The sequence below is a fragment of the Chamaea fasciata genome, unplaced genomic scaffold (genome assembly GCF_029207755.1).
Source record: "Chamaea fasciata isolate MVZ Bird 193981 ecotype frontalis unplaced genomic scaffold, bChaFas1.0.hap1 SCAF_57, whole genome shotgun sequence".
Classification (NCBI taxonomy): domain Eukaryota; kingdom Metazoa; phylum Chordata; class Aves; order Passeriformes; family Sylviidae; genus Chamaea; species Chamaea fasciata.
The window spans coordinates 882,003-896,644 of NW_027094142.1; positions in this window are offsets into that span (position 1 = coordinate 882,003).

Genomic DNA, 14,642 nt, shown 5'->3' on the forward strand with positions numbered 1-14,642 from the left:
TGCCTCTGGTTGCTATCTCCACCAGTGTCAATCAAGAGTGGAATCCATGGCCCTTGTATCCATCCAGAACAGGCTCCAATTTGGATTCATGGCTCTGGTGTCCATCCAGAACAGTGTCCATCCAGAGACGGATCCATGGCTCTGGCGTCTATCCAGACCAGGATCCACCCACAGTGGGATCCATGGCTCTGGTGTCCATCTGGAGCAGTATCCATCCAGAGTCCAATCCGAGACTCTGCTGTCCATCCAGAACAGGGTCCAGCTGGGATCCAAGGCTCTGATGTCTATCCATACGAGTGTCCATCCACAGTGGGATCCATGGCACTGGTGTCCATGCAGACCAGTGTCCACCTGGGATCCACGGCTCTGCTGTCCATCTGGACAATTATCCATCTGGATACGTGGCTCTGCTGTCCATTCATACCAGGCTCCATCTAGACGCGGATACATGACTCTTGTGTCCATCGAGAAGAGCGTGCATCCAGAGTGGGATCCATGTCTCTGGTGTCCATCCAGTCCATTCTCCATCTGGAATAGTGTCCAGTTTGCATCCATGGCTATGCAGTCCATTTGTACCAGGGTCCATCCACAGTGGGATCCATGGCTCTGCTCTCCATCCAGACCAGTGTACCGTTGAAGTCCACGGCTCTAGTGTCCATCTGGATGCGTGGCTGGTCTGTCCATTCATCCCAGGCTCCATCTACAGACCCATGCATGACTCCTGTGTTCATCAAGAACAGCGTGCATCCAGAGTGGGATCCATGGGTCTGGCATCCATCCAGGCCATTATCCATCAGGACCAGTGTCCAGTTTGCATCCATGGCTATGCTGTCCACCTGTACCACGGTCCATCCACAGTGGGATTCGTGGCTCTGGTGTCCATCCAGACCAGTGTACAGTCGGGATCCACGGCTCTGGTGTCCATCTGGATGCGTGGCTGTGCTGTCCATTCAAACCAGGCTCCATCCACAGAGGGATGCATGGCTCTTGTGTCCATCACGAGTAGTGTGCATTCAGAGTGGGATCCATGGCGCTGGTGTCCATCCAGACCAGTGTCAAGCTGGGATCCATAGCTCTTTTCTCTATTCAGGCAAGCGTCCATCCAGAGTGGAAGCCAGGATTCTGCTGTCTATCCAGACCAGTGTACATCCAGAGCGGACACCATTACTCTGGTATGCATCTCTACCTGTGTCCATCCACAGTGGCATCCATTGCTCTGGTGTCCATCCTGACCACCGTCAATCCACTTTGGGATCCATGGCTCTGGGGTCTATTCACAGCAGCGTCCATCCAGATTGGGATCCGTGGCTCTTATGTCCATCCAAACCAGTGTCCATTCACAGTGGCATCCACCCCTCTGGTGTCAACCAACACCAGTGTCCAGCTGGAATCCATGGCTCTGGCATCCGTCTAGACCAGTGTCCATTCATAGGGGATCCATGGTCTGGTGCCCATCCTGACCACTGGCCATCCAGAGTGGGATCCATGCCTCGGTGTCCGGCAAGACCACTATCAATACAAGGTGGGAGGAATGGCTCTAGTGACCATCTGCACCAGTCTCCATCTGGACCAGTCTCCATCTGGATTCGGATCCATGACTCTGGTTGCTATCTGGAGCAGAATCCATCCAGAGTGGAATCCATGGCCCTTGAATCCATCCAGACCAGGCTCCAATTTGGATCTATGGCTCTGGTGTCCATCCAGAACAGTGTCCATCCAGAGACGGATCCATGGCTCTGGAGTCCATCCAGACCAGGATCCACCCACAGTGGGATCTATGGCTCTGGTGTCCATCCAGACCAGTGTCTTCTTGAGATCCATGGCTCTGGTGTCCATCTGGATGCGTGGCTGTGCTGTCCATTCAAACCAGGCTCCATCCACAGAGGGATGCATGGCTCTTGTGTCCATCACGAGTAGTGTGCATTCAGAGTGGGATCCATGGCGCTGGTGTCCATCCAGACCAGTGTCAAGCTGGGATCCATAGCTCTTTTGTCTATTCAGGCAAGCGTCCATCCAGAGTGGAAGCCAGGGTTCTGCTGTCTATCCTGACCTGTGTCCATCCAGAGCGGACACCATTACTCTGGTGTGCATCTCTACCTGTGTCCATCCACAGTGGGATCCATTGCTCTGGTGTCCATCCAGGCCACTATCCAGTTGGGATCCATGGCTCTGGTCTCCATCTGGACAAGTATCCATCCAGAGTCCAATCCAAGACTCTGCCGTCCATCCAGAACAGAGTTAAGCTGGGTTCCAAGACTCTGATGTCTATCCATACCAGTGTCCATCCACAGTGGGATCCATTGCTCTGATGTCCATGCAGACCAGTGTCCACTTGGGATCCACGGTTCTGCTGTCCATCTGGACAAGTATCCATCTGGATACGTGGCTGTGCTGTCCATTCATACCAGGCTCCATCTACAGATGCATGCATGACTCCTGTGTCCATCGAGAAGAGCATGCATCCAGAGAGGGATCCATGGCTCTGGCATCCATCCAGAGCATTATCCATCTGGAGCAGTGTCCAGTTTGCATCCATGGCTATGCTGTCCATCTGTACCAGGGTCCATCTACAGTGGGATCCATGGCTCTGTTGTCCATCCAGACAAGTGTACAGTCGGGATCCACGGCTCTGGTGTCCATCTGGATGTGTGGCTGTGCTGTCCATTCAAACCAGGCTCCATCCACAGAGGAATGCATGGCTCTTGTGTCCATCACGAGTAGTGTGTATTCATTGTGGGATCCATGGCGCTGGTGTCCATCCAGACCCGTGTCAAGCTGGGATCCATAGCTCTTTTGTCTATTCAGGCAAGCGTCCATCCAGAGTGGAAGCCAGGGTTCTGCTGTCTATCCAGACCAGTGTCCATCCAGAGCGGACACCATTACTCTGGTGTGCATTTCTACCTGTGTTCATCCACAGTGGCATCCATTGCTCTGGTGTCCATCCTGACCACTGTCAATCCACTGTGGGGTCCATGGCTCTGGTGTCTATTCACAGCAGCGTCCATCCAGATTGGGATCCGTGGCTCTTACGTCCATCCAAACCAGTGTCTATCCACAGTGTCATCCATGGCTCTGGTGTCCATCCACACCAGTATCCAGCTGGAATCCATGGCTCTGGCGTCCGTCTAGACCAGTGTCCATTCATAGGGGATCCATGGTCTGGTGCCCATCCAGACTACTGGCCATCCAGAGTGGGATGCATGCCTCGGGGCTGGCAAGACCACTATCAATACAAAGAGGGAGGAATGGCTCTGGTCACCATCTGCACCAGTCTCCATCTGGACCAGTCTCCATCTGGATTCGGATCCATGGCTCTGGTTGCTATCTCCACCAGTGTCCATCCAGAGTGGAATCCATGGCCCTTGTATCCATCCAGACCAGGCTCCAATTTGGATCTATGGCTCTGGTGTCCATCCAGAACAGTGTCCATCCAGAGACGGATCCATGGCTCTGGAGTCCATCCAGACCAGGATCCACCCACAGTGGGATCCATGGCTCTGGTGTCCATCCAGACCACTTTGCAGTTGGGATCCACGGCTCTGGTGTCCATCTGGATGCGTGGCGGTGCTGTCCATTCATACCCGGCTCCATCCACTGAGGGATGCATGGCTCTTGTGTCCATCACGAGTAGTGTGCATTCAGAGTGGGATCCATGGCTCTGGTGTCCATCCAGACCAGTGTCAAGCTGGGATCCATAGCTCTTTTGTCTATTCAGGCAAGCGTCCATCCAGAGTGGAAGCCAGGGTTCTGCTGTCTATCCAGACCAGTGTCCATCCAGAGCAGACACCATTACTCTGGTGTGCATCTCTACCTACCTGTGTCCATCCACAGTGGCATCCATTGCTCTGGTGTCCATCTTGACAGCTGTCAATCCACTGTGGGATCCATGCCTCTGGTGTCTATTCACAGCAGCGTCCATCCAGATTGGGATCCATGGCTCTTATGTCCATGCAATTCAGTGTCCATCCACAGTGGCATCCATTGCTCTGGTGTTGATCCCCACCAGTGTCCAGCTGGAATCCATGGCTCTGGCGTCCATCTAGACCAGTGTCCATTCATAGTGGTCCATGGTCTGGTGCCCATCCAGACCACTGGCCATCCAAAGTGGGATCCAGGGCTCGGTGTCTGGCCGGACCACTATCAATACAAGGTGGGAGGAATGGCTCTGGTCACCATCTGGACCAGTGTCCATCTAGAGTTGGATCCATGGCTCTGGCTGCTATCTCAACCAGTGTCCATCCAGAGTGGAATCCATGGCCCTTGTATCCATCCAGACCAGGCTCCAATTTGGATCCATGGCTCTGGTGTCCATCCAGAACTGTGTCCATCCAGAGACGGATCCATGGCTCTGGAGTCCATCCAGACCAGGATCCACCCACAGTGGGATCCATGGCTCTGGTGTCCATCTGGAGCAGAATCCATCCAGAGTCCAATCCAAGACTCTGCTGTCAATCCAGAACAGGGTCAAGCTGGGATCCAAGGCTCTGATGTCTATCCATACCAGTGTCCATCCACAGTGGGATCCACGGCTCTGGTGTCCATCCAGACCACTGTCCAGTTGGGATCCACGGCTCTGGTGTCCATCTGGATGCGTGGCTGTGCTGTCCATTCATACCAAGCTCCATCCACAGAGGGATGCATGGCTCTTGTGTCCATCACGAGTAGTGTGCATTCAGAGTGGGATCCATGGCGCTGGTGTCCATCCAGACCAGTGTCAAGCTGGGATCCATAGCTCTTTTGTCTATTCAGGCAAGCGTCCATCCAGAGTGGAAGCCAGGGTTCTGCTGTCTATCCAGACCAGTGTCCATCCAGAGCGGACACCATTACTCTGGTGTGCATCTCTACCTGTGTCCATCCACAGTGGGATCCATTGCTCTGGTGTCCATCCAGGCCACTACCCAGTTGGGATCCACGGCTCTGCTGTCCATCTGGACAAGTATCCATCTGGATACGTGGCTGTGCTGTCCATTCATACCAGGCTCCTTGTACAGATGCATGCATGACTCTTGTGTCCATCGAGAAGAGCATGCATCCAGAGAGGGATCCATGGCTCTGGCATCCATCCAGAGCATTATCCATCTGGACCAGTGTCCAGTTTGCATCCATGGCTATGCTGTCCATCTGTACCAGGGTCCATCTACAGTGGGATCCATGGCTCTGCTGTCCATCCAGACCAGTGTCCACGTGAGATCCACGGCTCTGGTGTCCATCTGGATGTGTGGCTGTGCTGTCCATTCAAACCAGGCTCCATCCACAGAGGGATGCATGGCTCTTGTGTCCATCACGAGTAGTGTGTATTCAGAGTGGGATCCATGGCGCTGGAGTCCATCCAGACCAGTGTCAAGCTGGGATCCATAGCTCTTTTGTCTATTCAGGCAAGCGTCCATCCAGAGTGGAAGCCAGGGTTCTGCTGTCTATCCAGACCAGTGTCCATCCAGAGCAGACACCATTACTCTGGTGTGCATCTCTACCTGTGTCCATCCACAGTGGCATCCATTGCTCTGGTGTCCATCCTGACCACTGTCAATCCACTGTGGGATCCATGCCTCTGGTGTCTATTCACAGCAGCGTCCATCCAGATTGGGATCCGTGGCTCTTACGTCCATCCAAATCAGTGTCCATTCACAGTGGCATCCATCCCTCTGGTGTCCATCCACACCAGTGTCCAGCTGGAATCCATGGCTCTGGCGTCCGTCTAGACCAGTGTCCATTCATAGGGGATCCATGGTCTGGTGCCCATCCAGACCACTGGCCATCCAGAGTGGGATCCATGCCTCGGGGTCTGGCAAGACCACTATCAATACAAGGTGGGAGGAATGGCTCTAGTGACCATCTGCACCAGTCTCCATCTGGACCAGTCTCCATCTGGATTCGGATCCATGACTCTGGTTGCTATGTGGAGCAGTATCCATCCAGAGTGGAATCCATGGCCCTTGTATCCATCCAGACCAGGCTCCAATTTGGATCTATGGCTCTGGTGTCCATCCAGAACAGTGTCCATCCAGAGACGGATCCATGGCTCTGGAGTCCATCCAGACCAGGATCCACCCACAGTGGGATCCATGGCTCTGGTGTCCATCTGGAGCAGAATCCATCCAGAGTCCAATCCAAGACTCTGCTGTCCATCTAGAACAGGGTCCAGCTGGGATCCAAGGCTCTGATGTCTATCCATACCAGTGTCCATCCACAGTGGGATCCATGGCTCTGGTGTCCATCCAGACCAGTGTCCACTTGAGATCCATGGCTCTGGTGTCCATCTGGATGCGTGGCTGTGCTGTCCATTCAAACCAGGCTCCATCCACAGAGGGATGCATGGCTCTTGTGTCCATCACGAGTAGTGTGCATTCAGAGTGGGATCCATGGCTCTGGTGCCCATCCAGATCAGTGTCCACTGTGGGATCCATGATTCTGCTGTCCATCTGGACAAGTATCCATCTGAATATGTGGCTGTTCTGTCCATTCCTACCAGGCTCTGTCTACCGACGGATGCATGACTCTTTTGCCCACCAAGAAGAGTGGGCATCTAGAGTGGCATCCATGGCTCTGGTGTCCATCCAGACCATTATCCATCTGGACAAGTGTCCAGTTTGCATCCATGGCCATACTGTCCATCTGTACCAGGGTCCATACACAGTGGGATCCATGGCATTGGTGTCCATGCAGACCAGTGTCCACTTGGGATCCACGGCTCTGCTGTCCATCTGGACAAGTATCCATCTGGATACGTGGCTGTGCTGTCCATTCATACCAGGCTCCATCTACAGATGCATGCATGACTCTTGTGTCCATCGAGAAGAGCGTGCATCCAGAGAGGGATCCATGGCTCTGGCATCCATCCAGAGCATTATCCATCTGGACCAGTGTCCAGTTTGCACCCATGGCTATGCTGTCCATCTGTACCAGGGTCCATCTACAGTGGGATCCATGGCTCTGCTGTCCATCCAGACCATTGTCCACGTGAGATCCACGGCTCTGGTGTCCATCTGGATGCGTGGCTGTGCTGTCCATTCAAGCCAGGCTCCATCCACAGAGGGATGCATGGCTCTTGTGTCCATCACGAGTAGTGTGTATTCAGAGTGGGATCCATGGCGCTGGTGTCCATCCAGACCAGTGTCAAGCTGGGATCCATAGCTCTTTTGTCTATTCAGGCAAGTGTCCATCCAGAGTGGAAGCCAGGGTTCTGCTGTCTATCCAGACCAGTGTCCATCCAGAGCGGACACCATTACTCTGGTGTGCATCTCTACCTGTGTCCATCCACAGTGGCATCCATTGCTCTGGTGTCCATCCTGACCACTGTCAATCCACTGTGGGATCCATGCCTCTGGTGACTTTTCACAGCAGCGTCCATCCAGATTGGAATCCGTGGCTCTTACGTCCATCCAAACCAGTGTCCATTCACAGTGGCATCCATGGCTCTGTTGTCCATCCACACCACTGTCCAGCTGGAATCCATGGCTCTGGCGTCCGTCTAGACCAGTGTCCATTCATAGGGGATCCATGGTCTGGGGCCCATCCAGACCACTGGCCATCCAGAGTGGGATCCATGCCTCGGGGTCCGGCAAGACCACTATCAATACAAAGTGGGAGGAATGGCTCTGGTCACCATCGGAACCAGTCTCCAGCTGGACCAGTCTCCATCTGGATTCGGATCCATGGCTCTGGTTGCAATCTCCACCAGTGTCCATCCAGAGTGGAATCCATGGCCCTTGTATACATCCAGACCAGGCTCCAATTTGGATCTATTCCTCTGGTGTCCATCCAGAACAGTGTCCATCCAGAGATGGATCCATGGCTCTGGAGTCCATCCAGACCAGGATCCACCCACAGTGGGATCCATGGCTCTGGTGTCCATCTGGAGCAGAATCCATCCACAGTCCAATCCAGACTCTGCTGTCTATCAAGAACAGCGTCCAGTTTGCTCCAAGGCTCTGATGTCTATCCATACCACTGTCCATCCACAGTGAGATCCATGGCGCTGGTGTCCATGCAGACCAGTGTCCACTTGGGATCCACGGCTCTGCTGTCCATCTGGACAAGTATCCATCTGGATACGTGGCTGTGCTGTCCATTCATACCAGGCTCCATCTACAGACGCATGCATGACTCTTGTGTCCATCGAGAAGAGCATGCATCCAGAGAGGGATCCATGGCTCTGGCATCCATCCAGAGTATTATCCATCCTGACCAGTGTCCAGTTTGCATCCATGGCTATGGTTTCCATCTGTACCAGGGTTCATCCACAGTGGGATCCATGGCACTGGTGTCCATCCAGACCAGTGTACAGTTGGGATCCACGGCTCTGGTGTCCATCTGGAAGCGTGGCTGTGCTGTCCATTCAAACCAGGCTCCATCCACAGAGGAATGCATGGCTCTTGTGTCCATCACGAGTAGTGTGCATTCAGAGTGGGATCCATGGCGCTGGTGTCCATCCAGACCAGTGTCAAGCTGGGATCCATAGCTCTTTTGTCTATTCAGGCAAGCGTCCATCCAGAGTGGAAGCCAGGGTTCTGCTGTCTATCCAGACCCGTGTCCATCCAGAGCGGACACCATTACTTTGGTGTGCATCTCTACCTGTGTCCATCCACAGTGGGATCCATTGCTCTGGTGTCCATCCTGACCATTGTCAATCCACTGTGGGAGCATGGCTCTGGTGTCTATTCACAGCAGCGTCCATCCAGATTGGGATCCGTGGCTCTTATGTCCATCCAAACCAGTGTCCATCCACAGTGGCATCCATCCCTCTGGTGTCCATCCACACTAGTGTCCAGCTGGAATCCATGGCTCTGGCGTCCGTCTAGACCAGTGTCCATTCATAGGGGATCCATGGTCTGGTGCCCATCCAGACCACTGGCCATCCAGAGTGGGATCCATGCCTCGGTGTCCAGCAAGACCACTATCAATACAAGGTGGGAGGAATGGCTCTAGTGACCATCTGCACCAGTCTCCATCTGGACCAGTCTCCATCTGGATTCGGATCCATGACTCTGGTTGCTATCTGGAGCAGTATCCATCCAGAGTGGAATCCATGGCCCTTGTATCCATCCAGACCAGGCTCCAATTTGGATCTATGCCTCTAGTGTCCATCCAGAACAGTGTCCATCCAGAGATGGATCCATGGCTCTGGAGTCCATCCGGACCAGGATCCATCCAAAGTGGGATCCATAGCTCTGGTGTCCATCTGGAGCAGTATCCATTCAGAGTGCAATCCAAGACTCTGCGGTCCATCCAGAATAGAGACAAGCTTTGTTCCAAGGCTCTGATGTCTATCCATACCAGTGTCCATCCACAGTGGGATCCCTGGCTCTGGTGTCCATCTAGACCGGAGTACAGTTGACATCCACGGCTCTGGTGTCCATCTGGATGCGTGGCTGTGCTGTCCGTTCAAACCAGGCCCCATCCACAGAGGGATGCATGGCTCTTGTGTCCATCACGAGTAGTGTGCATTCAGAGTGGGATTCATGGCTCTGGTGTCCATCCAGACCACTGTCAAGCTGGGATCCATAGCTCTTTTGTCTATTCAGGCAAGCGTCCATCCAGAGTGGAAGCCAGGGTTCTGCTGTCTATCCAGACCAGTGTCCATCCAGAGCGGACGCCATTACTCTGGTATGCATCTCTACCTGTGTCCATCCACAGTGGCATCCATTGCTCTGGTGTCCATCCTGACCACTGTCAATCCACTGTGGGATCCATGGCTCTGGTGTCTATTCACAGCAGCGTCCATCCAGATTGGGATCCGTGCCTCTTATGTCCATCCAAACCAGTGTCCATTCACAGTGGCATCCATGGCTCTGGTGTCTATCCACACCAGTGTCCAGCTGGAATCCATGGCTCTGGCGTCCGTCTAGACCAGTGTCCATTCATAGGGGATCCATGGTCTGGTGCCCATCCAGACCACTGGCCATCCAGAGTGGGATCCATGCCTCGGTGTCCGGCAAGACCACTATCAATACAAGGTGGGAGGAATGGCTCTAGTGACCATCTGCACCAGTCTCCATCTGGACCAGTCTCCATCTGGATTCGGATCAATGCCTCTGGTTGCTATCTGGAGCAGTATCCATCCAGAGTGGAATCCATGGCCCATGTATCCATCCAGACCAGGCTCCAATTTGGATCTATGGCTCTGGTGTCCATCCAGAACAGTGTCCATCCAAAGTGGGATCCAAGGCTCGGTGTCTGGCCGGACCACTTTCAATACAAGGTGGGAGGAATGGCTCTAGTGACCATCTGGACCAGTGTCCATCTAGAGTGGAATCCATGGCCCTTGTATCCATCCAGACCCGGCTCCAATTTGGATCCATGGCTCTGGTGTCCATCCAGAACTGTGTCCATCCAGAGACGGATCCATGGCTCTGGAGTCCATCCAGACCAGGATCCACCCACAGTGGGATCCATGGCTCTGGTGTCCATCTGGAGCAGAATCCATCCAGTGTCCAATCCAAGACTCTGCTGTCCATGTAGAACAGAGTCAAGCTGGGATCCATAGCTCTGATGTCTATCCAAGGCCAGTGTCCATCCACAGTGGGATCTATGGCTCTGGTGCCCATCCAGACCAGTGTCCACTTGAGATCCAGAGCTCTGGTGTCCACCTTGATGCGTGGCTGTGCTGTCCATTCAAACCAGGCTCCATCCACAGAGGGATGCATGGCTCTTGTGTCCATCACATGTAGTGTGCATTCAGAGTGGGATCCATGGCGCTGGTGCCCATCCAGATCAGTGTCCACTGTGGGATCCATGATTCTGCTGTCCATCTGGACAAGTATCCATCTGGATATGTGGCTGTTCTGTCCATTCCTACCAGGCTCTGTCTACCGACGGATGCATGACTCTTTTGCCCACCAAGAAGAGTGGGCATCTAGAGTGGCATCCATGGCTCTGGTGTCCATCCAGACCATTATCCATCTGGACAAGTGTCCAGTTTGCATCCATGGCCATACTGTCCATCTGTACCAGGGTCCATACACAGTGGGATCCATGGCATTGGTGTCCATGCAGACCAGTGTCCACTTGGGATCCACGGCTCTGCTGTCCATCTGGACAAGTATCCATCTGGATACGTGGCTGTGCTGTCCATTCATACCAGGCTCCATCTACAGATGCATGCATGACTCTTGTGTCCATCGAGAAGAGCATGCATCCAGAGAGGGATCCATGGCTCTGGCATCCATCCAGAGCATTATCCATCTGGACCAGTGTCCAGTTTGCACCCATGGCTATGCTGTCCATCTGTACCAGGGTCCATCTACAGTGGGATCCATGGCTCTGCTGTCCATCCAGACCATTGTCCACGTGAGATCCACGGCTCTGGTGTCCATCTGGATGCGTGGCTGTGCTGTCCATTCAAGCCAGGCTCCATCCACAGAGGGATGCATGGCTCTTGTGTCCATCACGAGTAGTGTGTATTCAGAGTGGGATCCATGGCGCTGGTGTCCATCCAGACCAGTGTCAAGCTGGGATCCATAGCTCTTTTGTCTATTCAGGCAAGTGTCCATCCAGAGTGGAAGCCAGGGTTCTGCTGTCTATCCAGACCAGTGTCCATCCAGAGCGGACACCATTACTCTGGTGTGCATCTCTACCTGTGTCCATCCACAGTGGCATCCATTGCTCTGGTGTCCATCCTGACCACTGTCAATCCACTGTGGGATCCATGCCTCTGGTGACTTTTCACAGCAGCGTCCATCCAGATTGGAATCCGTGGCTCTTACGTCCATCCAAACCAGTGTCCATTCACAGTGGCATCCATGGCTCTGTTGTCCATCCACACCACTGTCCAGCTGGAATCCATGGCTCTGGTGTCCATCTGGAGCAGAATCCATCCAGTGTCCAATCCAAGACTCTGCTGTCCATGTAGAACAGAGTCAAGCTGGGATCCATAGCTCTGATGTCTATCCAAGGCCAGTGTCCATCCCCAGTGGGATCTATGGCTCTGGTGCCCATCCAGACCAGTGTCCACTTGAGATCCAGAGCTCTGGTGTCCACCTTGATGCGTGGCTGTGCTGTCCATTCAAACCAGGCTCCATCCACAGAGGGATGCATGGCTCTTGTGTCCATCACATGTAGTGTGCATTCAGAGTGGGATCCATGGCGCTGGTGCCCATCCAGATCAGTGTCCACTGTGGGATCCATGATTCTGCTGTCCATCTGGACAAGTATCCATCTGGATATGTGGCTTTTCTGTCCATTCCTACCAGGCACTATCTACCGACGGATGCATGACTGTTTTGCCCATCAAGAAGAGCGTGCATCCAGAGAGGCATCCATGGCTCTGGCGTCCTTCCAGACCATTATCCATCTGGTTAAGTGTCCAGTTTGCATCCATGGCTATGCTGTCCATCTGTACCAGGGTCCATACACAGTGGGATCCATGGCACTGGTGTCCATCCAGACCAGTGTACAGTTGTGATCCACCGCTCTGGTGTCCATCTGGAGCAGTATCCCTCTAGAGTCCAATCCAAGATGCTGGTGTCCATCAAGAACAGGGTCCAGCTGGGATCCAAGGCTCTGATGTCTATCCATACCAGTGCCCATCCACAGTGGGATCCATGGCGCTGGTGTCCATGCAGACCAGTGTCCACTTGGGATCCACGGCTCTGCTGTCCATCTGGACAAGTATTCATCTGGATACGTGGCTGTGCTCTCCATTAATACCAGGCTCCATCTACAGACGCATGCATGACTCCTGTGTCCATCTAGAAGAGCGTGCATCCAGAGAGGGATCCATGGCTCTGGCATCCATCCAGACCATTATCCATCTGGACCAGTGTCCAGTCTGCATCCATGGCTACGCAGTCCATTTGTACCAGGGTCCATCCACCGTGGGATCCATGGCTCTGCTGTCCATCCAGACCAGTGTACAGTTCAAGTCCACGGCTCTAGTGTCCATCTGGATGCGTGGCTGTGCTGTCCATTCATACCAGGCTCCATCTACAGACCCATGCATGACTCATGTGTTCATCAAGAACAGCGTGCATCCAGAGTGGGATCCATGGGTCTGGCATCCATCCAGACCATTATCCATCTGGACCAGTGTCCACTTAGCATCCATGGCTATGCTGTCCATCTGTACCACGGTCCATCCACAGTGTGATCCATGGCTCTGGTGTCCATCCAGACCAGTGTACAGTTGGGATCCACGACTTTGCTTTCCATCTGGATGCGTGGCTGTGCTGTCCATTCAAACCAGGCTCCATCCACAGAGGGATGCATGGCTCTTGTGTCCATCACGAGTAGTGTGCATTCAGAGTGCGATCCATGGCGCTGGTGTCCATCCAGACCCGTGTCAAGCTGGGATCCATAGCTCTTTTGTCTATTCAGGCAAGCGTCCATCCAGAGTGGAAGCCAGGGTTCTGCTGTCTATCCAGACCAGTGTCCATCCAGAGCGGACACCATTACTCTGGTGTGCATCTCTACCTGTGTCCATCCACAGTGGCATCCATTGCTCTGGTGTCCATCCTGACCACTGTCAATCCACTGTGAGATCCATGCCTCTGGTGTCTATTCATAGCAGCGTCCATCCAGATTGGGATTCTTGGCTCTTATGTCCATCCAAACCAGTGTCCTACCAAAGTGGCAACCATCACTCTGGTGTCCATCCACACCAGTGTCCAGCTGGAATCCATGGATCTGGCGTCCATCAAGACCAGTGTCCTTTCATAGGGGATCCATGATCTGGTGCCCATCCAGACCACTGGCCATCCAAAGTGGGATCCATGGCTCGGGGTCTGGCCGGACCACTATCAATACAAGGTGGGAGGAATGGCTCTAGTGACCATCTGGACCAGTGTCCATCTAGAGTCGGATCCATGCCTCTGGTTGCTATCTTCACCAGTGTCCATCAAGAGTGGAATCCATGGCCATTGTATCCATCCAGACCAGGCTCCAATTTGGATCCATGGCTCTGATATCCATCCAGAACAGTGTCCATCCAGAGACGGATCCATGGCTCTGGAGTCTATCCAGACCAGGACCCATCCAAAGTGGGATCCATGGCTCTGGTGTCCATCTGGAGCAGTATCCATCCAGAGTCCAATCCAAGACTCTGCTGTCCTTCCAGAACAGGGTCCAACAGGGATCCAAGGGTCTGATGTCTATCCATACTAGTGTTCATCCACAGTGGGATCCATGGCTCTGGTGTACATGCATGGCAAGTACAGGACTTTACTGTAAGCCCAGCACCCTTGCTGGCACTCTGGAAATGCCAGCACAGTGTGCCAGGACAGTGGCGGCGGCCTCGGGGACATGCAGCGGGAATGTGGGGCAATGCTGACACCCCATGGCTGCTCCCGCACCACCGACGGCAGCGGCACAGCCAGCACCCCAAAGGCTGCCTGCAAATTGCCTCACGTCTCACACACCTCCCACTGAGCCCCCGGTGCTCCGACAAAACCACCTCAGCGTCCTCCTGCTCAAGCTCCAACTTCCCTGCTGCTTTGCACGCATCCAAAACACGGCGCAGCAATCGCTGGCCCTTCTGTCCAGAACACAATTAAAACTCAGATTCAGCCCACAAGGACAACTTGCAGAGCCCTGTCACCAGCAAGTCTGGCCTGATCTCACCGTGCACTTACAGACATGGCATTTCTCCTGGGGGTTAAGGAACAGAACCTGATCATTGCACGCAATCACAGACATAAGGCAAAATAAAT